Genomic DNA, 25,630 nt, shown 5'->3' on the forward strand with positions numbered 1-25,630 from the left:
TTTCATCGCCGAGTGAAGCTTTTTTCGTCACCAGAAGCTTTTTCTGTCACAGGTTGTAACTTTTCTTGGTCATCCATAGCTTCCGTCATATGTAGGTTGAAGCTTTGTTCGTAGCCGATTGAAGCTTTTGTCGTCGCCGGTTGTAGCTTTTTTGGGCATCGGTTGCAGCATCGGGCCTCTCTCTAGTTCCAGCACGCAGAAAATGGCTTCATCGTCACCATTGAAGGAAATATGCCCTAGAGGAAATAATAAAATTATTATTTATTTCCTTATATCATGATAAATGTTTATTATTCATGCTAGAATTGTATTAACCGGAAACTTAGTACATGTGTGAATACATAGACAAACTAAGTGTCACTAGTATGCCTCTACTTGACTAGCTCGTTAATCAAAGATGGTTAAGTTTTCTAGCCATGGACAAGAGTTGTCGTTTGATGAACGAGATCACATCATTAGAGAATGATGTGATTGACTTGACCCATCCGTTAGCTTAGCACGATGATCGTTTAGTTTGTTGCTACTGCTTTCTTCATGACTTATACATGTTCCTCTGACTATGAGATTATGCAACTCCCGAATACCGGAGGAACACTTTGTGTGCTACCAGACATCACAACGTAACTGGGTGATTATAAAGGTGCTCTACAGGTGTCTTGGATGGTACTTGTTGAGTTGGCATAGATCGAGACTAGGATTGGTCACTCCGATTGTCGGAGAGGTATCTCTGGGCCCTCTCGGTAATGTACAGCACTATAAGCCTTGCAAGCAATGCAACTAATGAGTTAGGTGCGGGATGATGCATTACAAAATGAGTAAAGAGACTTGCCGGTAACGAGATTGAGCTAGGTATTGAGATACCGACGATCGAATCTCGGGCAAGTAACATACCGATGACAAAGGGAACAGCGTATATTGTCATGTGGTTTGACCGATAAAGATCTTCGTAGAATAAGTAGGAACCAATATGAACATCCAGGTTCCGCTATTGGTTATTAACCGGAGACGTGTCTCGGTCATGTCTACATAGTTCTCGAACCCGTAGGGTCCGGACGCTTAAAGTTCTATGATGATTGGTATTATGAGTTTTTGTGTTTTGATGTACCGAAGGTAGTTCGGAGTCCCGGATATGATCACGGACATGACGAGAAATCTTGAAATGGTCAAGACGTAAAGATCGATATATTGGATGACTATGTTCGGACACCGGAAGGGTTCTGGGAGGTTTCAGACATATACTGGAGTATCGGGGGTTACCGGACCCCCCCCCTCAGGAAGCTATTGGGCCTTATGAGCCTTAGTGGAGAAGAGAGAGGGCAGCCAGGAGTTGGCGCGCGGCCCCCCTTGCCCCAATCGAAATTGGATAAGGGGAAGGGGCGGCGGCCCCCTCTCCTTCCTTCTCTCCACCTCCTCCTCCCCCCTTCTCCTTCTTGGAATAGGAAAGGAGGGACAAACCTACTTGGAGTAGGATTGCCCCCTCCCTTGGGCGCGCCTCTCCCTTGGCCGGCCCTCTCCTCCTCCCACCTTTTATATACGGGTGCAGGGGGCACCCCAAAGACACAACAACTGATTTGTTGATCTCTTAGCCGTGTGCGGTGCCCCCCTCCACCATAGTCCACCACGGTTATATCGTAGCGGTGCTTAGGCGAAGCCCTGCGTCGGTAGCTTCATCAACATCGTCACCATGCCGTCGTGCTGACGAAACTCTTCCTCGAGCTCTATTGGATCGTGAGTTCACGGGACGTCACCGAGCTAAACGTGTGCTGAACGCGGAGGTGTCGTACGTTCGGTGCTGAGGATTGGTCGATCGTGAAGACATACGACAACATCAACCGCGTTGTTATAACGCTTCCGCTTAACGGTCTACGAGGGTACATGGATGACACTCTCCCCTCTCGTTGCTATGCATCACCATGATCTTGCGTGTGCGTAGGGAAATTTTTGAAATTACTACGTTCCCCAACAGTGGCATCCGAGCCAGGTTTATGTGTAGATGTTATATGCACGAGTAGAACACAAGTGAGTTGTGGGCGATACAAGTCATACTGCTTACCAGCATGTCATACTTTGGTTCGGCGGTATTGTTGGATGAAGCGGCCCGGACCGACATTACGCGTACGCTTACGCGAGACTGGTTCTACCGACGTGCTTTGCACACAGGTGGCCGGCGGGTGTAAGTTTCTCCAACTTTAGTTGAACCGAGTGTGGCTACGCCCGGTCCTTTAGAAGGTCAAAACAGCACTAACTTGACAAACTATCGTTGTGGTTTTGATGCATAGTTAAGAACGGTCCTTGCTCAGCCCGTAGCAGCCACGTAAAACTTGCAACAACAAAGTAGAGGACATCTAACTTGTTTTTGTAGGGCATGTTGTGATGTGATATGGTCGAGGCATGATGCTATATTTTATTGTACGAGATGATCATCTTTTGTATCGGAGTTATCGGCAACTGGCAGGAGCCATATGGTTGTCGCTTTATTGTATGCAATGCAATCGCCCTATAATTGCTTTACTTTGTCACTAAGCGGTAGCGATAGTCGTAGAAGCAATAGTTGGCGAGACGACAACAATGCTATGATGGAGATCAAGGTGTCTCTCCAGTGACGATGGTGATCATGACGGTGCTTTGGAGATGGAGATCAAAGGCAAAGATGATGATGGCCATATCATATCACTTATATTGATTGCATGTGATGTTTATCCTTTATGCATCTTATTCTCCTTTGTTTGACGGTAGCATTATAAGATGATCTCTCACTAAATTTCAAGGTAAAAGTGTTCTCCCTGAGTATGCACCATTGCCAAAGTTCGTCGTGCCGAGACACCACGTGATGATCGGGTGTGATAAGCTCAACGTTCATCTACAATGGGTGTAAGACAGTTTTACACACGCGGAATACTCGGGTTAAACTTGACGAGCCTAGCATATGCAGATATGGCCTCGGAACACTGAGACCGAAAGGTCGAGCGTGAATCATATAGTAGATATGATCAACATAGTGATGTTCACCATTGAAAACTACTCCATTTCACGTGATGATCGGTTATGGTTTAGTTGATTTGGATCACGTGATCACTTAGATGATTAGAGGGATATCTATCTAAGTGGGAGTTCTTAAGTAATATGATTAATTGAACTTTAATTTATCATGAACTTGGTCCTGATAGTATTTGCATATCTATGTTGTAGATTAATAGCTTGCGTTGTAGTTCCCCGTTTATTTTTTGATATGTTCCTAGAGAAAACTATGTTTAAATATGTTAGTAGCAATGATGCGGACTTGGTCCGTGATCTGAGGATTATCCTCATTGCTGCACATAAGAATTATGTCCTTGATGCACCGCTAGGTGACAGACCTATTGCGGGAGCAGATGCAGACGTTATGAACGTTTGACAAGCTCGGTATGATGACTACTTGATAGTTTAGTGCACCGTGATTTACGGCTTAGAACCGGGACTTCAAAAATGTTTTGAATGCCACATAGCATATAAGATGTTCTAAGAGTTGAGATTGGTATTTCATACTCATGCCCGTGTCAACAGGTATGAGACCTCTGACAGTACTTTGCCTACAAGATGGCGGAGAATAGCTCAGCTAGTGAGCATGTGCTCAGAATGTCCGGGTGAAGGAAAAATGCCCTAGAGGCAATAATAAAGTTATTATTATTATTTATTTCCTTATATCATGATAAATGTTTATTATTCATGCTAGAATTGTATTAATCAGAAACATAATACATGTGTGAATACATAGACAAACAGAGTGTCACTAGTATGCCTCTACTTGACTAGCTCGTTGATCAAAGATGGTTATGTTTCCTAGCCATAGACATGATTTATCATTTGATTAATGGGATCACATTATTAGGAGAATGATGTGATTGACTTGACCCATTCCGTTAGCTTAGCACTTGATCGTTTAGTATGTTGCTATTGCTTTCTTCATGACTTATACATGTTCCCATGACTATGAGATTATGCAACTCCCGTTTACCGGAGGAACACTTTGTGTGCTACCAAACGTCACAACGTAACTAGGTGATTATAAAGGTGCTCTACAGGTGTCTCCGAAGGTACTTGTTGAGTTGGCGTATTTCGAGATTAGGATTTGTCACTCCGATTGTCGGAGAGGTATCTCTGGGCCCTCTCGGTAATGCACATCACTACAAGCCTTGCAAGCATTGTAACTAATAAGTTAGTTGCGGGATGATGCATTACAGAATGAGTAAAGAGACTTTCAAGTAACGAGATTGAACTAGGTATTGAGATACCGACGATCGAATCTCGGGCAAGTAACATACCGATGACAAAGGAAACAACGTATGCTGTTATGCGGTTTGACCGATAAAGATCTTCGTAGAATATGTGGGTGCCAATATGAACATCCAGGTTCCGCTATTGGTTACTGACTGGAGACGTGTCTCGGTAATGTCTACGTAGTTCTCGGACCCGTAGGGTCCGCACGCTTAAAGTTTGGTGACGATCGGTATTATGAGTTTTTGTGTTTTAATGTACCTAAGGTAGTTCGGAGTCCCAGATATGATCACAGACATGACGAGGAGTCTCGAAATGGTCGAGACGTAAAGATCCATATATTGGATGACTATATTCGGACACTAGAAGTGTTCCGGGTGATTTCGGAGAAAACCGGAGTGCCGGAGGGTTACCGGAACCCCCCGGAGAAGTAATGGGCCTTATGGGCCTTAGTGGAGAGAGAGAGAGGGCTGGCCTAGGGCAGGCTGCGCGCCCCTCCCCCTCTGGTCCGAATTGGACTAGGAGAGGGGGGCACCCCCCTTTCCTTCTCCCTCTCCCCCTTCCTTTCCCCCTCCTAGTAGGAGTAGGAAAGAGGGGAGTCCTACTCCTACTAGGAGGAGGACTCCTCCTCCTAGCACGCCATAGAGGGACGGACGGCCTCCCCCTTGCTCCTTTATATACGGGGGCAGGGGCACCTCTAGACACACAAGTTGATCAGTTGATCTATTCCAGCCATGTGCGGTGCCCCCCTCCACCATATTCCACCTCGGTTATATCGTAGCTGTGCTTAGGCGAAGCCCTCCGTCGGTAGCATCATCATCACCGTCACCACGCCGTCGTGCTGACGAATCTCCCCTGTGAAGCTTTGCTGGATCGGAGCTCGCGGGACGTCATCGAGTTGAATGTGTGAAGAACTTGGAGGTGCCGTGCGTTCGGTACTTTGATCGGTCGGATTGTCAAGACGTACGACTACATCAACCGCGTTGTGCTAACGCTTCCGCATTCGGTCTACGAGGGTACATGGACACACTCTCCCTCTCGTTGCTATGCATCACCATGATCCTGTGTGTGCGTAGGAATTTTTTTGAAATCACTACGTTCCCCAACAGTGGCATCTGAGCCAGGTTTTATGCGTAGATGTTATATGCACGAGTAGAACACAAGTGAGTTGTGGGCGATACAAGTCATACTGCTTACAACATGTCATACTTTGGTTCGGCAGTATTGTTGGATGAAGCGGCCCAAACCGACATTATGTGTACGCTTACGCGAGACTGGTTCTACCGACGTGCTTTGCACATAGGTGGTTGGCGGGTGTCAGTTCCTCCAACTTTAGTTGAACCAAGTGTGGCTGCGCCCGGTCCTTGAGAAGGTTAAAACATCACTAACTTGACGAACTATCATTGTGATTTTGATGCGTAGGTAAGAACGGTTCTTGCTCAGCCCGTAGCAGCCACGTAAAACTTGCAACAACAAAGTAGAGGACGTCTAACTTGTTTTTGCATGGCATGTTGTGATGTGATATGGTCAAGACATGATGCTATATTCATTGTATATTTATTGTATGAGATGATCATGTTTTGTAACAGAGTTATCGATGATACGTCTCCAACGTATCTATAATTTTTGATTGCTCCATGCTATATTATCTATTGTTTTGGACATTATTGGGCTTTATTATCCACTTTTATATTATTTTTGGGACTAACCTACTAACCGGAGGCCCAGCCCTGAATTGTTGTTTTTTTGCCTATTTTAGGGTTTCAAAGGAAAGGAATATCAAACGGAGTCCAAACGGAATGAAACCTTCGGGAACGTGATTTTCTCGCCGAACAAGACCCAGAGTACTTGGACCCTACGTCAAGAAACAAAAGAGGAGGCCACGAGGTAGGGGGCGCGCCTACCCCCCCCCCCCCCCCCCGGCGCGCCGTCCACCCTCATGGGCCCCCTGTTGCTCCACCGACGTACTCCTTCCTCCTATATATACCTACGTACCCCCAAACGATCAGATATGGATCCAAAACCCTAATTCCACCGCCGTAACTTTCTGTATCCACGAGATCCCATCTTGGGGCCTGTTCCGGAGCTCCGTCGGAGGGGGCATCGATCACGGAGGGCTTCTACATCATCACCATAGCCCCTCCGATGAAGTGTGAGTAGTTCACCTCAGACCTACGGGTCCATAGTTATTAGCTAGATGGCTTCTTCTCTCTTTTTGGATCTCAATACAATGTTCTCCCCCTCTCTTGTGGAGAACTATTCGATGTAATCTTCTTTTTGCGGTGTGTTTGTTGAGACCGATGAATTGTGGGTTTATGATCAAGTCTATCTATAAACAATATTTGAATCTTCTCTGAATTCTTTTATGTATGATTGGTTATCTTTGCAAGTCTCTTCAAATTATCAGTTTGGTTTGGCCTACTAGATTGATCTTTCTTGCAATGGGAGAAGTGCTTAGCTTTGGGTTCAATCTTGCGGTGTCCTTTCCCAGTGACAGTACGGGTAGCAAGGCACGTATTGTATTGTTGCCATCGAGGATAACAAGATGGGGTTTTCATCATATTTCATGAGTTTATCCCTCTACATCATGCCATCTTGCTTAAGGCGTTACTCTGTTTTCATAACTTAATACTCTAGATGCATGTTGGATAGCGGTCGATGAGTGGAGTAATAGTAGTAGATGTAGGTAGGAGTCGGTCTACTTGTCTCGGACATGATGCCTATATACATGATCATACCTAGATATTCTCATAACTATGCTCAAATCTGTCAATTGCTCAACAGTAATTCGTTCACCCACCGTAGAATACTTATGCTCTTGAGAGAAGCCCCTAGTGAAACTGCCATGGAATTGTCACGACAGATGTCCTAGTGGAAGGACTTAGTCGTAGGGCCATCACAACTAGGAAGCTTAAAGGGGTTAATCAAGAAAAAGAACACGAGAGGTTTTATACTAGTTCGGCCCCTTACGATGAAGGTAAAAGCCTATGTCTAGTTGTGTTGGTATTGTTGGGGTTCCGATCACCAAGGGGCTAACTCGCCGGCTTGGTTATCGATATCTTGTTTCCTGCTCTAAGCCGCCACCGGGTCGTCCCCTTGTATACACGGGTTGACGCCTGGTGGCTTACAGAGTCCCGGCCGGCTTATACATCGTGTCCGGCTCGGTAATTTCTTTTACATGCCTTTCTTTACAAGTCTTTCCTTACATACGATGGCTTACAATGTTGGGCTTTAAGCCGCCTCTAGGCCTTCAGGCCTTCTATAAGACTTGATACACTATCGCCTTGAATGTTTACTGGGCTTCCTTTGTAACCCTCCATTGGGGCTGACCCAGCCCCTCCTAGGAGGGTCATAACTGATAGCTGTATCCCCAACATTAGGCCCCAGGTTGACTTTGAACTTTGTTCTTTGTCAATCTTCAACACTTAGACAAAATCCATCTTATCCTCGCAGAAGCTTTTTGTAACCCGCCATGACATCATCTCTTGAAAACACAAAAAACTTTTATGATGCCATCTCCCAACAGATCTTCATCTTTAATGCCTTCCGAGAATCGAGGCATCTGTGTGGTTGGATAACCATTATTCGGCTCTTCCTCGATTTTCGCGCCTGTCTGTTCACCTTTTCCCTTATAAATAGGCACGCCCCGGTCTTTTCTCATTCTTCTCTCTTATTCATCTCCTTCCTCTCGCAACGCTCATGTCGCTCGAGCTCCACCACCGCCGCAGCGCTCATCGTCGTATTTAAGCTCGGCCGCTGCATCACCCTGATTCTATCCATAGAACGGCGGCGACCTCCACAACAGATCCGCGGCTGTAAGTGTTCTCCTTCATGCTTCTCATATCCGCATTAGGGTTTCCAGGCTTCTTCGTGTTCTTCATAGTTCATCGCAGTTCTTCGTAGTTCTTCCATCGCAGGCCTCTTCTTGATCCAAAAAGATATATATGCTTGTGCGGTAGTTGTTTTGTGCCTACTCTTGATACCCACAGATCCCTTTCTCTGGTTCAAAGACCTCATTAGGACTCACAGACTCATCTGCGCTAAACTTTTTAGGTCTAGAATTTTTCCCATTTTGAATAGCCATTTGATCTGGAATAATATCAAGCAATTAGGAAACTTGTTTGTCTCAAGACTTAGCCGAATTTGCTTTCTCAAATATCTGTAGTCATGGCGGCTTACTGTGCCAGCTTACTTTTCCTTATATGACATTAGCCCTTAACTAAGCCGCCATTACTCCCCTGTATTATCGTCATTTACTTTTACCATTATCATTCAATTGAACCGGCATGTCGCCTTTCTTTCAGTTTGTTTTTGAACATCATGCCGTCCAAAGCGCCGACCATCTGCAACTGGGTTCCTTCAACCATAAATGAGGAACGTTTGAAGGAGTTCTTCTCCATAGGATTTTTGCCAGGAAAAGACGTCATGTCTTACCGTGCCCCTGACCCGGACGAAGAATGGCCCAATCCAAGAGATGGTGAAGTGATTGTTTTTACTGACCATATGAACCTTGGCTTTTCACCACCTGGCTCAAAGTTCTTCAGAGATGTCCTCCATTTTTTCAAGCTCCTCCCTCAAGATATCGGGCCCAATTCTATTTCCAATATCTGAAACTTCCAAGTGCTCTGTGAGGTGTACCTTCAGGAAGAGCCGACCGTGGACCTCTTTAGAGAATATTTTTATCTAAACCGGCAAAACGAGTGCACCAATGGCCTTAGCTTAGAGCTTGGAGGCATCTCAATTCAGCGTCGGCAGGGTGCTGTCTTCCCCCTCATAGTCTTTCCAAGTCATCCCAAAGACTGGAATTAGACTTGGTTTTATTGTCAAGACACCTCACCAGCAAACGAACATCCACTGCCGGGTTATCGCTCAGAGCGTCTTGACTCCAAATTTGCACTTCCTGACAAACTCACTGCTGCTGAACGCAAGAAGCTGATACCATCCATCAAAAGGATTAATGCTTTGTTGGGGAACGGGTTAACCAGAGTTGATCTGACCCGCTGCTGAATCTCATGGCGGGTTATCCCTCTAAGCCGTCGATCAAAATTGATGTATGAGTATGGTGGAGGCCCAGATGACTCTCTTCGTCACAGCTCCGTTCAATTAACGGAAGAAGATATTGTTTCAATGTCAACCCTTCTGGTGAACAGAAAATACGAAGACTGCAGCATTGTCGGGTTAAACCCCTTCTGCAAGCTTAACCCGGTGCCAGAAGTAAGGAAACTCTGATCTCTCTCCTTTGTATTTTTCCTAGCCATATTTTTTAATACTTACCTGACCTTTTATCTTGTTTTTACCTGTCTGCAGGCCAAATCTGATTTCTGGAAAGTTAAATATGACCACGAAGCTGCCAAGAAAGCGAGAGCCGCCGCCATAAATGCCAGGAAAACGACCCGGAGGTCGAAAAAGAAGAAGAAGAGCACTGCTGAAGATTTGATGAAGCTTGACGATACTTCTGAGTCGGAGGTAGCCCTTGACTCCCTTGGCCAATTTTTTAATAATCTTATTAACACTGGTCATTACCAGGACGACACTGGGGCCAATCAGGCCGTGGAAGAAGAGGTAACTATTTCCTCCGACTCAGCCCATTTGCCAAGACAGAAACTTCGAGTCGTAACCCGGAAAGTAAGGTTTTCACACCCTTTGGCTTATCTTGACCCTCACTTTCTTTTGAAAAAGCAGCAACATGAGAGCCGCCGTCAAGCCCGGACCGAAGACGAACCGGCTGTTGTTCTTCAACAAACTCCTCAAAAATGCCAGAATGAGGTTTATTTCTTTGTCTTTGACTTTCTGTTAATGGATCTCCTCCCTTGCATTACTTACTTTGTCTTATCTTTGCAGGAGGTATCTCGCTCTTTTGGCGACTCGTCTCAGACCCAGTTTCCGGCCTTCAAGACTGCCCCTGGGTAAGGCAAAAATCCTCTTTCCTCCGTGTTTTTCAAACTGTGTCCTTATATTGACATTCCTATAATATTTCTCTTAGTGGTCAAGCTAAGTCTAAGAAGGCCAAGGTAACTAAGCCGGTGGAAGACCCGTCAGTCCTTGCACCTGAACCGACAAGGCCACCTTCTCCTCCATCAATTGAAACTCCAGAAGACCCGCCTGTCAATGCAGAAGCAAATCCTCCTGAGCCATCGGTTGATGATGCCACCGTTAACCCTTCCGCAACTGGACCATCGAGCTCAGCCAACCCGCCATCACCGTCTGTGCAAGACGTTTTGATCACCGGGAGCCGCTTTGTTGAGTCGGGGCATCCCACCATGTTGGCTCGTCACACGGTGAAACAAGAGGCATTGGAGAGACAGAAAGTGCGCTTTGATGTTTCACATTATGACCATCTGAATGCCAACGACATTTTATCCGGCTCTCTCAGCCATGTGCACTCAAGTCGCCACTCAGAGATCGAAATGGTCAAACAGTTGCAGCTGAAATACGAGGTATGTTCTTCCGGCTTACTTATATTCTGCCAGCCCCCAAGTCTTCAGATTATGAGAGAACCGGGACGATCTGTAGACTTTATGATATAGGCTAAGACTCTTATCTTTGAAACTGTTCTTGAGTTCAATAAAATAGAACAAAACTTCACCTGTAGTCCCCAAGGTCCAGTTCATTTGATCATAAATGAGCCGGTACTTTAAATTTTGATAATTGTCTTGTACCGTATCCAAAGAACTTTGTAATCCGGCTTAACCTTGAGAAACTTGCTGAATAGCATACATTAGCCCCCAAGTGCCAAGTGTTGTTACTTTGTAAAGTACTTGGGACTTAAAGTATGTTTGTAGAGTCATAAGAAATTGTTTCGGCATACATTAGCCCCCAAGTGTCAAGTGGTTTTGTAAAGCACTTGAGACTTGAATCTTGACTGTTGAACCTGAATTGAAATCTTGACTCATCTGTATGTTTTTTGCAGAATGCCTTATCTGAAATGAGTTCGCAACTGACTGATGCGAAGACCCAGCTGGCGGATCAGGAGGCAGAAATCAAGTCTGCTAACTCCAAATTGCAAGTAAGTCTCTCTGAGACAGAAAAATTAAAAACTAGCTTTGCTGCCAAGAAGAAAACCTGGGCGGAAGAAAAAATGCTTCTGACACAACGCGTCGAGAAATCCGAAGCCGCCCTTGAAGAGGTTTCAACGGAACTGACTGGTTTAAAGGGCCGGGTGTCTCAAATGGTGGCTGCCATCTTTGGTAATCCATCTGTATGTGATCTTCTGTACTTTTTGCTGACCCGGAATATAAGCCGCCAGCTGACTCTTTGTTTACAAAATATGTGCAGGTCCACGAAGCAAGAATCTGAGCCAAGACCATGTGATTAAACTGAAGGCAGTGTATACCTTAGTGGAGAAATTGTATATTGGCGCACAACGGGCACTTGCCGCTATCTCTCCTGCCAATCAAGGACCCAACCGGCTCAGCGATGTTTTAAAGAAGCTGTCAATCTTGCCCGCCAGGTTCCAAGAAGTGAAGCGCTCCTGTGGCAGAGCCGGAGCTTTGACTACCCTGAGCCGCTCCAAGGCTTGGGTGCCAGATCTAGACCCGGCGGACGTAGCCAGAGGGTATCCTAACGTGAAGGAAAACGGATCTCCCTTTGAACAGGATGACTTCATGGCTTGCGTGCGCGGAGTCCGATCTCAGGAAACTATTCTTGGAGATGAAACCAATATCGACAAGTATCAGCCGGGTTTTGATGTGGAAAATAAGAAGATGGCAACTCCCTCATACAAGGTGACAGATTTAATCCCGCATGTTCGTGAAAATACATTTGCTCCGGAAGTTGATCCGGCCGGCCTGATTGACGAAGAAGCAGAATTTGTCGCCTGAACGGTTTTGATTGGTCAAAACCCAGCTTCCAACCGGCAGAGGGCGGTGAACCGGCAAGGGAGGAGTGATAACCATCTTCATCGGCTTATAAAAGCTTTATAATAGATTAGCTGTGAAAACACTGCATGCTTTGCCTATGCCATCGTGCATAAAACACTATGTGTGATTCTGTGTTTCCTGATGGCAATATATACATCATATTTATGGTTGTCCCTGCAATACTTCAGCTCTGTTCCTGTAGATACAAGAGAAAAAACTGGCTTGGTAGCTTAGTACCGAACGGGTTAGAACACCCGGCTTATAGCCAATATGTTTACCATAGTAGAAAACAGAAACAAACAAAGAAAACAGGGCTGAAATAACCCTTTGATTAATAAAGGAGGCATTGCTTATAAACAATAGCCATAGTTGTACCTTTGATCTCTAGACCATCGGTTTAAATAACCCGGGTGATGAAGTTGATAATCCAATCTTTTTGAGAAGTCAATGCTTCTGAATACTTAATGATTATCATACCCTGGTGACTTGTTGTCAAACAGTCCAGCCGGCGAAAAAGACCATGCTGATTATTTGTGAAATTCAGAAAACAAAAAACTAAAAGGCAAATAATAGGTAGTAAATACAATTTAACCTTGTAATTGAAGGTTGGGGGTTTCTGATTCGAATACGATCAGTAAACCGGACTAAAGGGGATAAGCTAAGGTTCAAATACGACCATATAGCCCCCAGTGGCTTTGGCGTTGCGCCGATCAATAGGCTACCGACATCTATGTTCTCTTTGGTTCGAATACGACCTATGTTTGAACAGGAAGCCCCCAAATGACCTTGAGAGGTTTTTAACGACCCTGATTCAAATACGATCCAAGTCGGACCCAAAAGGGGTTGAGCTGTGATTGGGATACGATCAAGAAGCCCCCTAATGAGTTTGGCTTTGAGCCGATCAAGAGGGTTATGACAGCTATGTTCTCTTTGGTTTGAATACGACCTATGTTTGAACAGGAAGCCCCCAAGTGACCATGATAGTTGTAGCTAGATTCGCATACGATCATAAGCCGGACCAGGTTAGACTTGATTCAAATATGATCAGCTCCTTAATAGTCATTTGAAAATAAGAAATAACAAAGATGCACAATCTTTGAAAAGAAAAGAGACCGATGGTCCTATTTTATTACTTATCATGGTATATACAACGTCAAAGTATGTACATGATGAGAGCCGGTGGCTCAGGTGTAGTATGTGAAGGAAATATGCCCTAGAGGCAATAATAAAGTTATTATTTATTTCCTTATATCATGATAAAAGTTTATTATTCATGCTAGAATTGTATTAACCAGAAACATAATACATGTGTGAATACATAGACAAACAGAGTGTCACTAGTATGCCTCTACTTGACTAGCTCGTTAATCAAAGATGGTTATGTTTCCTAACCATGGACAAAGAGTTGTCATTTGATTAAACGGGATCACATCATTAGTTGAATGATCTGATTGACATGACCCATTCCATTAGCTTAGCACCCGATCGTTTAGTATGTTGCTATTGCTTTCTTCATGACTTATACATGTTCCTATGACTATGAGATTATGTAACTCCCGTGTGCCGGAGGAACACTTTGTGTGCTACCAAACATCACAACGTAACTGGGTGATTATAAAGGTGCTCTACAGGTGTCTCCAAAGGTACATGTTGGGTTGACGTATTTTGAGATTAGGATTTGTCACTCCGATCGTCGGAGAGGTATCTCTGGGCCCTCTCGGTAATGCACATCACTTAAGCCTTGCAAGCAATGCAACTAATGAGTTAGTTGCGAGATGATGTATTACGGAACGAGTAAAGAGACTTGCCGGTAACGAGATTGAACTAGGTATTGGATACCGACGATTGAATCTGGGCAAGTAACATACCGATGACAAAGGGAACAACGTATGTTGTTATGCGGTCTGACCGATAAAGATCTTCGTAGAATATGTAGGAGCCAATATGGGCATCCAGGTCCCGCTATTGGTTATTGACCGGAGACATGTCTCGGTCATGTCTACATTGTTCTCGAACCCGTAGGGTCCGCACGCTTAAGGTTTCGATGGCAGTTATATTATGAGTTTATACGTTTTGATGTACCGAAGGTTGTTCGGAGTCCCGGATGTGATCATGGACATGACGAGGAGTCTAGAAATGGTCGATACATAAAGATTGATATATTGGAAGCCTATGTTTGGATATCAGAAGTGTTCCGGGTGAAATCGGGATTTTACCGGAGTACCGGGAGGTTACCGGAACCCCCCGGGAGCTATATGGGCCTTAGTGGAAAAAGAGAAGAGGCAGCCTGAGATGGGCCGCGCGCCCCTCCCCTCCCTTGGTCCGAATAGGACAAGGAGAGGGGGGCGGCCCCCCTTTCTCTTTTCCCCCCTCCGTGAATCCTATTCCAACTAGGATTGCGGGGGGGGGGGGGGATCCTACTCCCGGAGGGAGTAGGACTCCTCCTGGCACGCCACCTCTAGGCCCCCCCCCCTTGAGCCTTTATATACGGAGGCAGGGGAACCCTAGAGACACACAAGTTGATCCACGTGATCATAATCTTAGCCGTGTGCGGCGCCCCCTGCCACCATAGTCCTCGATAATATTGTAGCGGTGCTTAGGCGAAGCCCTGCGACAGTAGTACATCAAGATCGTCACCACGCCGTCATGCTGACGGAACTCTTCCCCGACACTTTGCTGGATCGGAGTCCGGGGATCGTCATCGAGCTGAACGTGTGCTAAAACTCGGAGGTGCCGTAGTTTCGGTGCTTGATCGGTCGGGCCATGGAGATGTACGACTACATCAACCAAACGCTTCCGTTGTCGATCTACAAGGGTACGTAGATCACACTCTCCCCTCTCGTTGCTATGCATCACCATGATCTTGCGTGTGCGTAGGAAATTTTTTGAAATTACTACGTTCCCCAACAGTGGCATCCGAGCCTAGGTTTTATGTGTTGATGTTATATGCACGAGTAGAACACAAGTGAGTTGTGGGCGATATAAGTCATACTGCTTACCAGCATGTCATACTTTGGTTCGGCGGTATTGTTGGATGAAGTGGCCCGGACCGACATTACGCGTACGCTTACGCGAGACCGGTTCTCCCGACGTGCTTTGCACATAGGTGGCTTGCGGGTGACAGTTTCTCCAACTTTAGTTGAACCGAGTGTGGCTATGCCCGGTCCTTGCGAAGGTTAAAACAGCACCAACTTGACAAACTATCATTGTGGTTTTGATGCATAGGTAAGATTGGTTCTTGCTTAAGCCCGTAGCAGCCACGTAAAACTTGCAACAACAAAGTAGAGGACGTCTAACTTGTTTTTGCAGGGCATGTTGTGATGTGATATGGTCAAGACATGATGCTGAATTTTATTGTATGAGATGATCATGTTTTGTAACCGAGTTATCGGCAACTGGTAGGAGCCATATGGTTGTCGCTTTATTGTATGCAATGCAATCGCGCTGTAATGCTTTACTTTATCACTAAGCGGTAGCGATAGTCGTGGAAGCATAAGATTGGCGAGACGACAACGATGCTACGATGGAGATCAAGGTGTCGCGCCGGTGAAGATGGTGATCATGACGGTGCTTCGGAGATGGAGATCATAGGCACAAGATGATGATGGCCATATCATATCACTTATATTGATTGCATGTGATGTTTATCTTTTATGCATCTTATCTTGCTTTGATTGACGGTAGCATTATAAGACGATCTCTCACTAAATTATCAAGAAGTGTTCTCCCTGAGTATGCACCGTTGCGAAAGTTCTTCGTGCTGATACCCCACGTGATGATCGGGTGTGATAGGCTCTACGTTCAAATACAACATGTGCAAAACAGTTGCACACGCAGAATACTCAGGTTATACTTGACGAGCCAAGCATATGCAGATATGGCCTCGGAACACGGAGACCGAAAGGTCAAGCGTGAATCATATAGTAGATATGATCAACATAGTGATGTTCACCAATGAAACTAGTCCATCTCACGTGATGATCGGACATGGTTTAGTTGATTTGGATCACGTGATCACTTAGAGGATTAGAGGGATGTCTATCTAAGTGGGAATTCTTTAAGTAATTTGATTAATTGAACTTAAATTTATCATGAACTTAGTACCTGATAGTATCTTGCTTATGTATGTTTGATTGTAGATAGATGGCCCGTGCTATTGTTCCGTTGAATTTTAATGCGTTCCTTGAGAAAGCAAAGTTGAAAGATGATGGTAGCAATTACACGGACTGGGTCCGTAACTTGAGGATTATCCTCATTGCTGCACAGAAGAATTACGTCCTGGAAGCACCGCTGGGTGCCAGGCCTGCTGCAGGAGCAACGCCGGATGTTATGAACGTCTGGCAGAGCAAAGCTGATGACTACTCGATAGTTCAGTGTGCCATGCTTTACGGCTCAGAATCGGGACTTCAACGACGTTTTGAAAGTCATGGAGCATATGAGATGTTCCAGGAGTTGAAGTTAATATTTCAAGCAAATGCTCGGATTGAGAGATATGAAGTCTCCAATAAGTTCTATAGCTGCAAGATGGAGGAGAACAGTTCTGTCAGTGAGCATATACTCAAAATGTCTGGGTATAATAATCACTTGATTCAGATGGGAGTTAATCTTCCAGATGATTGCGTCCTTGACAGAATTCTCCAATCACTACCACCAAGCTACAAGACCTTCGTGATGAACTATAATATGCAAGGGATGAATAAGACTATTCCCGAGCTCTTCGCAATGCTGAAAGCTGCGGAGGTAGAAATCAAAAAGGAGCATCAAGTGTTGATGGTCAACAAGACCACTAGTTTCAAGAAAAAGGGCAAAGGGAAGAAGAAGGGGAACTTCAAGAAGAACAGCAAGCAAGTTGCTGCTCAAGAGAAGAAACCCAAGTCTGGACCTAAGCCTGAAACTGAGTGCTTCTACTGCAAGCAGACTGGTCACTGGAAGCGGAACTGCCCCAAGTATTTGGCGGATAAGAAGGATGGCAAGGTGAACAAAGGTATATGTGATATACATGTTATTGATGTGTACCTTACTAATGCTCGCACTAGCACCTGGGTATTTGATACTGGTTCTGTTGCTAATATTTGCAACTCGAAACAGGGACTACGGATTAAGTGAAGATTGGTTAAGGACGAGGTGACGATGCGCGTGGACGGTTCCAAAGTCGATGTGATCGCGGTCGGCACACTACCTCTACATCTACCTTCGGGATTAATATTAGACCTAAATAATTGTTATTTGGTGCCAGCGTTGAGCATGAACATTATATCTGGATCTTGTTTAATGCGAGACGGTTATTCATTTAAATCAGAGAATAATGGTTGTTCTATTTATATGAGTAATATCTTTTATGGTCATGCACCCTTGAAGAGTGGTCTATTCTTATTGAATCTCGATAGTAGTGACACACATATTCATAATGTTGAAGCCAAAAGATGTAGAGTTGATAATGATGGTGCAACTTATTTGTGGCACTGCCGTTTAGGTCATATCGGTGTAAAGCGCATGAAGAAACTCCATATTGATGGACTTTTGGAACCACTTGATTATGAATCACTTGGTACTTGCGAACCGTGCCTCATGGGCAAGATGACTAAAACACCGTTCTCCGGTACTATGGAGAGAGCAACAGATTTGTTGGAAATCATACATACGGATGTATGTGGTCCGATGAATATTGAGGCTCGTGGCGGATATCGTTATTTTCTCACCTTCACAGATGACTTAAGCAGATATGGGTATATCTACTTAATGAAACATAAGTCTGAAACATTTGAATAGTTCAAAGAATTTCAGAGTGAAGTTGAAAATCATCGTAACAAGAAAATAAAGTTTCTACGATCTGATCGTGGAGGAGAATATTTGAGTTATGAGTTTGGTGTACATTTGAAACAATGCGTAATAGTTTCGCAACTCACGCCACCCGGAACACCACAACGTAATGGTGTATCCGAACGTCATAATCGTACTTTACTAGATATGGTGCGATCTATGATGTCTCTTACTGATTTACCGCTATCGTTTTGGGGTTATGCTTTAGAGACGGCCGCATTCACGTTAAATAGGGCACCATCAAAATCCGTTGAGACGACGCCCTATGAACTATGGTTTGGCAAGAAACCAAAGTTGTCGTTTCTGAAAGTTTGGGGCTGCGATGCTTATGTGAAAAAGCTTCAACCTGATAAGCTCGAACCCAAATCGGAGAAATGTGTCTTCATAGGATATCCGAAGGAAACTATTGGATACACCTTCTATCACAGATCCGAAGGCAAGACTTTTGTTGCTAAATTCGGAAACTTTCTAGAGAATGAGTTTCTCCTGAAAGATGTGAGTGGGAGGAAAGTAGAACTTGATGAGGTAAATGTACCTGCTCCCTTATTGGAAAGTAGTACATCACAGAAAACTGTTTGTGTGACACCTACACCAATTAGTGAGGAAGCTAATGATAATGATCATGAAACTTCAGATCAAGATACTACTGAACCTCGTAGATCAACCAGAGTAAGATCCGCACCAGAGTGGTACGGTAATCCTGTTCTGGAAGTCATGCTACTAGATCATGATGAACCTACAAACTATGAAGAAGCGATGGTGAGCCCAGATTCCGCAAAGTGGCTTGAAGCCATGAAATCTGAGATGGGATCCATGTATGAGAACAAAGTATGGACTTTGGTTGACTTGCCCGATGATCGGCAAGCAATTGAGAATAAATGGATCTTCAAGAAGAAGACTGACGCTGACGGTAATGTTACTGTCTACAAAGCTCGACTTGTCGCGAAAGGTTTTCGACAAGTTCAAGGGGTTGACTACGATGAGACCTTCTCACCCGTAGCGATGCTTAAGTCTGTCCGAATCATGTTAGCAATTGCCGCATTTTATGATTATGAAATTTGGTAGATGGATGTCAAAACTGCATTCCTGAATGGATTTCTGGAAGAAGAGTTGTATATGATGCAACCAGAAGGTTTTGTCGATCCAAAGGGAGCTAACAAAGTGTGCAAGCTCCAGCAATCCATTTATGGACTGGTGCAAGCCTCTCGGAGTTGGAATAAATGCTTTGATAGTGTGATCAAAGCATTTGGTTTTATACAGACTTTCGGAGAAGCCTGTATTTACAAGAAAGTGAGTGGGAGCTCTGTAGCATTTCTGATATTATATGTGGATGACATATTACTGATTGGAAATGATATAGAATTTCTGGATAGCATAAAGGGATACTTGAATAAAAGTTTTTCAATGAAAGACCTCGGTGAAGCTGCTTACATATTAGGCATAAAGATCTATAGAGATAGATCAAGACGCTTAATTGGACTTTCACAAAGCACATACCTTGACAAGATTTTGAAGAAGTTCAAAATGGATCAAGCAAAGAATTCTTGCCTGTGTTACAAGGTGTGAAGTTGAGTAAGACTCAATGCCCGACCACTGCAGAAGATAGAGAGAAAATGAAAGATGTTCCCTATGCTTCAGCCATAGGCTCTATCATGTATGCAATGCTGTGTACCAGACCTGATGTGTGCCTTGCTATAAGTTTAGCAGGGAGGTACCAAAGTAATCCAGGAGTGGATCACTGGACAGCGGTCAAGAACATCCTGAAAACCTGAAAAGGACTAAGGATATGTTTCTCGTATATGGAGGTGACAAAGAGCTCACCGTAAAAGGTTACGTTGATGCAAGCTTTGACACTGATCCGGACGATTCTAAATCGCAAACCGGATACGTGTTTACATTGAACGGTGGAGCTGTTAGTTGGTGCAGTTCTAAACAAAGCATCGTAGCAGGATCTACATGTGAAGCGGAGTACATAGCTGCTTCGGAAGCAGCGAACGAAGGAGTCTGGATGAAGGAGTTCATATCCGATCTAGGTGTCATACCTAGTGCATCGGGTCCAATGAAAATCTTTTGTGACAATACTGGTGCAATTGCCTTGGCAAAGGAATCCAGATTTCACAAGAGGACCAAACACATCAAGAGACGCTTCAATTCCATCCGGGATCTAGTCCAGGTGGGAGACATAGAGATTTGCAAGATACATACGGATCTGAATGTTGCAGACCCTTGACTAAGCCTCTTCCACGAGCAAAACATGATCAGCACCAAGGCTCCATGGGTGTTAGAATCATTACTGTGTAATCTAGATTATTGACTCTAGTGCAAGTGGGAGACTGAAGGAAATATGCCCTAGAGGCAATAATAAAGATATTATTTATTTCCTTATATCATGATAATTGTTTATTATTCATGCTAGAATTGTATTAACCGGAAACATAATACATGTGTGAATACATAGACAAACAGAGTGTCACTAGTATGCCTCTACTTGACTAGCTCGTTAATCAAAGATGGTTATGTTTCCTAACCATGAACAAAGAGTTGTTATTTGATTAACGAGGTCACATCATGTGACGCCCCCGATTTAATCATACACTAATCATACACGCAAACATGTACGATCAAGATCAGGGACTCACGGGAAGATAACACAACACAACTCTACAAATAAAATAAGTCATACAAGCATCATATTACAAGCCAGGAGCCTCGAGGGCTCGAATACAAGAGCTCGATCATAGACGAGTCAGCGGAAGCAATAATATCTGAGTACAGACATAAGTTAAACAAGTTTGCCTTAAGAAGGCTAGCACAAACTGGGATACAGATCGAAAGAGGCGCAGGCCTCCTGCCTGGGATCCTCCTAAACTACTCCTAGTCGTCGTCAGCGGGCAGCACGTAGTAGGCACCTCCGGTGTAGTAGGAGTCGTCATCGACGGTGGCGTCTGGCTCCTGGGCTCCAACATCTGGTTGCGACAACCAGGTAGAAGGGATAGGGGCGAAAAGAGGGAGAAAGCAACCGTGAGTACTCATCCAAAGTACTCGCAAGCAAGGAGCTATACTACATATGTATGCATTGGTATCAAATGGAATAAGGGTATCATATGTGGACTGAACTGTAGAAAGCCGGAATAAGGGGGGGATAGCTAGTCCTTTCGAAGACTACGCTTCTGGCAGCCTCCGTCTTGCAGCATGTAGAAGAGAGTAGACTGAAGTCCTCCAAGTAGCATCACATAGCATAATCCTAACCGATGATCCTCCCCTCGTCGCCCTGTGAGAAAGCGATCACCGGTTGTATCTGGCACTTGGAAGGTTGTGTTTTATTAAGTATCCGGTTCTAGTTGTCATAAGGTCAAGGTACAACTCCAAGTCGTCCTGTTACCGAAGATCACGGCTATTCGAATAGATTAACTTCCCTGCAGGGGTGCACCACATAACCCAACACGCTCGATCCCATTTGGCCGGACACACTTTCCTGGGTCATGCCCGGCCTCGGAAGATCAACACGTCGCAGCCCCACCTAGACCAACAGAGAGGTCAGCACGCCGGTCTAAACCTAAGCGCCCAGGGGTCTGGGCCCATCGCCCTTAGCACACCTGCAGGTTGCGTGGGCGGCCGGAAGCAGACCTAGCCTAGTAGGCGTTCCAGTCCAATCCAGCGCGCGCCGCTCCGTTGCTGACGTCACGAAGGCTTCGGCTGATACCACGACGTCGAGTGCCCATAACTGTCCCCGCGTAGATGGTTAGTGCGTATAGGCCAGTAGCCAGACTCAGATCAAATACCAAGATCTCGTTAAACGTGTTAAGTATCTGCGAACGCCGACCAGGGCCAGGCCCACCCCTCTCCTAGGTGGTCTCAACCTGCTCTGTCGCTCTGCCTCAAAGTAACAGTCGGGGGCCGTCGGGAACCCAGGCCCACCTCTACCGGGATGGAGCCACCTGCCCCTTCAGCCCCCATCTCCGAACAGTATCACAGGTAAGGTAACTGTGTAAAGTATATGTATATGCCCGTGATCACCTCCCGAAGTGATCACGGCCCAGTAGTATAGCATGGCAGACGGACAAGAGTGTAGGGCCACTGATGGAACACTAGCATCCTATACTAAGCAGTAGGATAGCAGGTAATGGTAACAACAGTAGTAGCAAGGACAGGCTATGCATCAGGATAGGAGTAACGGAAAGCAGTAACATGCTACACTACTCTAATGCAAGCAGTATAGAGAAGAGTAGGCGATATCTGGTGATCAAAGGGGGGGCTTGCCTGGTTGCTCTGGCAAGAGAGAGGGGTCGTCGATGTAGTCGTACTGGGTAGCAGCGGCGTCGGTCTCGGTGTCTTGCGGAAGAAGAGGGGGAAGAAACAATAAATATAATGCAAACAATTGCATGACGATGCATGACATTATAAAGCGTGATGCTAGGTGTGCCCTAACGCGGTACGAGGTGGTACCGGTGAAGGGGGGAAACATCCGGGAAATTATCCCCGGCGTTTCGCGTTTTCGGACAGACGAACCGGGGGGGGAAGTTGCGTGTTCGCTATGCTAGGGATGCGTCGCGGATAAACGGGCTGCGTATTCAAATTCGCCTCGTCGTTCTGAGCAACTTTCATGTAGAAAGTATTTTCATCCGAGCTACGGATTATTTTATATTAATTTTTAAAGATTTCAAATTATTTTCTAGAAATTTGCATAATTAAATTAATTTAGAAATTGCAATTATGATGTCAGCGTGACATCAGCATGATGTCAGCAGAACCAAAGGTTGACTGGGTCAAACCTGGCAGGTGGGACCTGTTCGTCATTGACTGCCTATCTAACTAACAGATTAGTTAGATTAGTTAGCTAATTAGATTATTCTAACACTGGTTAATTAAGTTAATTTAATTAATTCGTTAATTATTTAATTAATCTTTTTAATCCTTCTAAAAAAATCGTTTTGGGGCTGGGCCCATTCGGTCAGTGGCCCAGGGCCATTGCGGGTGTGCGGGCGATGCGGTTACGGGCGTGCGGCACTGGGTGCGGGCGCCCATCGAGGGCGAGGGCGAGGCCGTGGCCTCGGCTGGGCACGCTCGCGTAGCAGGGGGGCTCGGCCAGGGCGGTGGCGTGGTGGCCGGCAGGTTGGCCGCGGGGCAGATGCGGGCCGCCGCCAGCAAGGTCAGGCGGAGGCGGGTGCGGCCAGGGGGCAGCGCGGGCGCGTGGCCACGCACGGGCGAGGGGCGAGGGGCGACGGCGAGTGAGCGTGTGCGCGTGCGGAGCACGGCGAGTGAGCGTGTGCGCGTGCGGAGCACGGCGACCGCGACGACGGGGAGAGAGGGAGAGGCCAGGGGGGTGCTCACGGCGCGGAGTAGGGTTCGGGGCAGCGGGCTCGGCGGAGGTCGGGGAGGTCCGACGAGGGAGAGGATGAGGACGAAGTCGGCGGTGGTGGCGCGGGCTCCGGGCGGCGGTGTCCAATCGGCGAGGGGCGGCGCGGATCGATCTGGCGGCTTCGGGGATGGTGACGGGGCGAGGTCAAGTCAATCACATCATCCTCCTAATGATGTGACCCCATTAATCAAATGACAACTCATGTCAATGGCTAGGAAACATAACCATCTTTGATCAACGAGCTAGTCAAGTAGAGGCATACTAGTGACACTCTGTTTGTCTATGTATTCACACAAGTATTATGTTTCCGGTTAATACAATTCTAGCATGAATAATAAACATTTATCATGATATAAGGAAATAAATAATAACTTTATTATTGCCTCTAGGGCATATTTCCTTTAGTCTCCCACTTGCACTAGAGTCAATAATCTAGATTACATAGTAATTATTCTAACACCCATGGAGCCTTGGTGTTGATCATGTTTTGCTCGTGAAAGAGGCTTAGTCAACGGGTCTGCAACATTCAGATCCGTATGTATCTTGCAAATTTCTATGTCTCCCACCTGGACTAGATCCTGGATGGAATTGAAGCGTCTCTTGATGTGCTTGGTTCTCTTGTGAAATCTGGATTCCTTTGCCAAGGCAATTGCACCAGTATTGTCACAAAAGATTTTCATTGGACCCGATGCACTAGGTATGACACCTAAATCGGATATGAACTCCTTCATCCGGACTCCTTCATTTGCTGCTTCCGAAGCAGCTATGTACTCCGCTTCACACGTAGATCCTGCCATGATGCTTTGTTTAGAACTACACCAACTGACAGCTCCACCGTTCAATGTAAGCACGTATCCAGTTTGCGATTTAGAATCGTCCGGATCAGCATCAAAGCTTGCATCAACGTAACCATTAAGGATGAGCTCTTTGTCACCTCCATAAACGAGAAACGTATCCTTAGTCCTTTTCAGGTATTTCAGGATGTTCTTGACCGCTGTGCAGTGATCCACTCCTGGATTACTTTGGTACCTCCCTGCTAAACTTATAGCAAGGCACACATCAGGTCTGGTACACAGCATTGCATACATGATAGAGCCTATGGCTGAAGCATAGGGAACATCTTTCATCTTCTCTCTATCTTCTATAGTGGTCGGGCATTGAGTCTTACTCAACTTCACACCTTGTAACGCAGGCAAGAACCCTTTCTTTTCTTGATCCATTTTGAACTTCTTCAAAACTTTGTCAAGGTATGTGCTTTGTGAAAGTCCAATTAAGCGTCTTGATCTATCTCTATAGATCTTGATGCCCAATATATAAGCAGCTTCACCGAGATCTTTCATTGAAAAAATCTTATTCAAGTATCCCTTTATGCTATCCAGAAATTCTATATCATTTCCAATCAACAATATGTCATCCACATATAATATCAGAAATGCTACAGAGCTCCCACTCACTTTCTTGTAAATACAGGCTTCTCCAAAAGTCTGTATAAAACCAAATGCTTTGATCACACTATCAAAGCGTTCATTCCAACTCTGAGAGGCTTGCACCAGTCCATAAATGGATCGTTGGAGCGTGCACACTTTGTTAGCTCCCTTTGGATCGACAAAACCTTCTGGTTGCATCATATACAACTCTTCTTCCAGAAATCCATTCAGGAATGCAGTTTTGATATCCATTTGCCAAATTTCATAATCATAAAATGCGGCAATTGCTAACATGATTCAAACAAACTTAAGCATCACTACGGGTGAGAAAGTCTCATCGTAGTCAATCCCTTGAACTTGTCTAAAACCTTTTGCAACAAGTCGAGCTTTATAGACAGTAATATTACCGTCAGCGTCAGTCTTTTTCTTGAAGATCCATTTATTCTCAATGGCTTGCCGATCATTGGGCAAGTCAACCAAAGTCCACACTTTGTTTTCATACATGGATCCCATCTCAGATTTCATGGCCTCAAGCCATTTTGCGGAATCTGGGCTCACCATCGCTTCTTCATAGTTCGTAGGTTCGTCATGGTCTAGTAACATAACCTCCAGAACAGGGTTACCGTACCACTCTAGTGCGGATCTTACTCTGGTTGACCTACGAGGTTCAGTAACAACTTGATCTGAAGTTCCATGATCATTATCATTAACTTCCTCACTAATTGGTGTAGGCGTCACAGGAACCGATTTCTGTGATGAACTACTTTCCAATAAGGGAGCAGGTACAGTTACTTCATCAAGTTCTACTTTCCTCCCACTCACTTCTTTCGAGAGAAACTCCTTCTCTAGAAAGGATCCATTCTTAGCAACGAATGTCTTGCCTTCGGATCTATGATAGAAGGTGTACCCAA

Source organism: Triticum urartu, chromosome 1A (assembly GCF_056163025.1).
Source record: "Triticum urartu cultivar PI428250 chromosome 1A, HENAU_Tu73, whole genome shotgun sequence".
Taxonomy (NCBI): domain Eukaryota; kingdom Viridiplantae; phylum Streptophyta; class Magnoliopsida; order Poales; family Poaceae; genus Triticum; species Triticum urartu.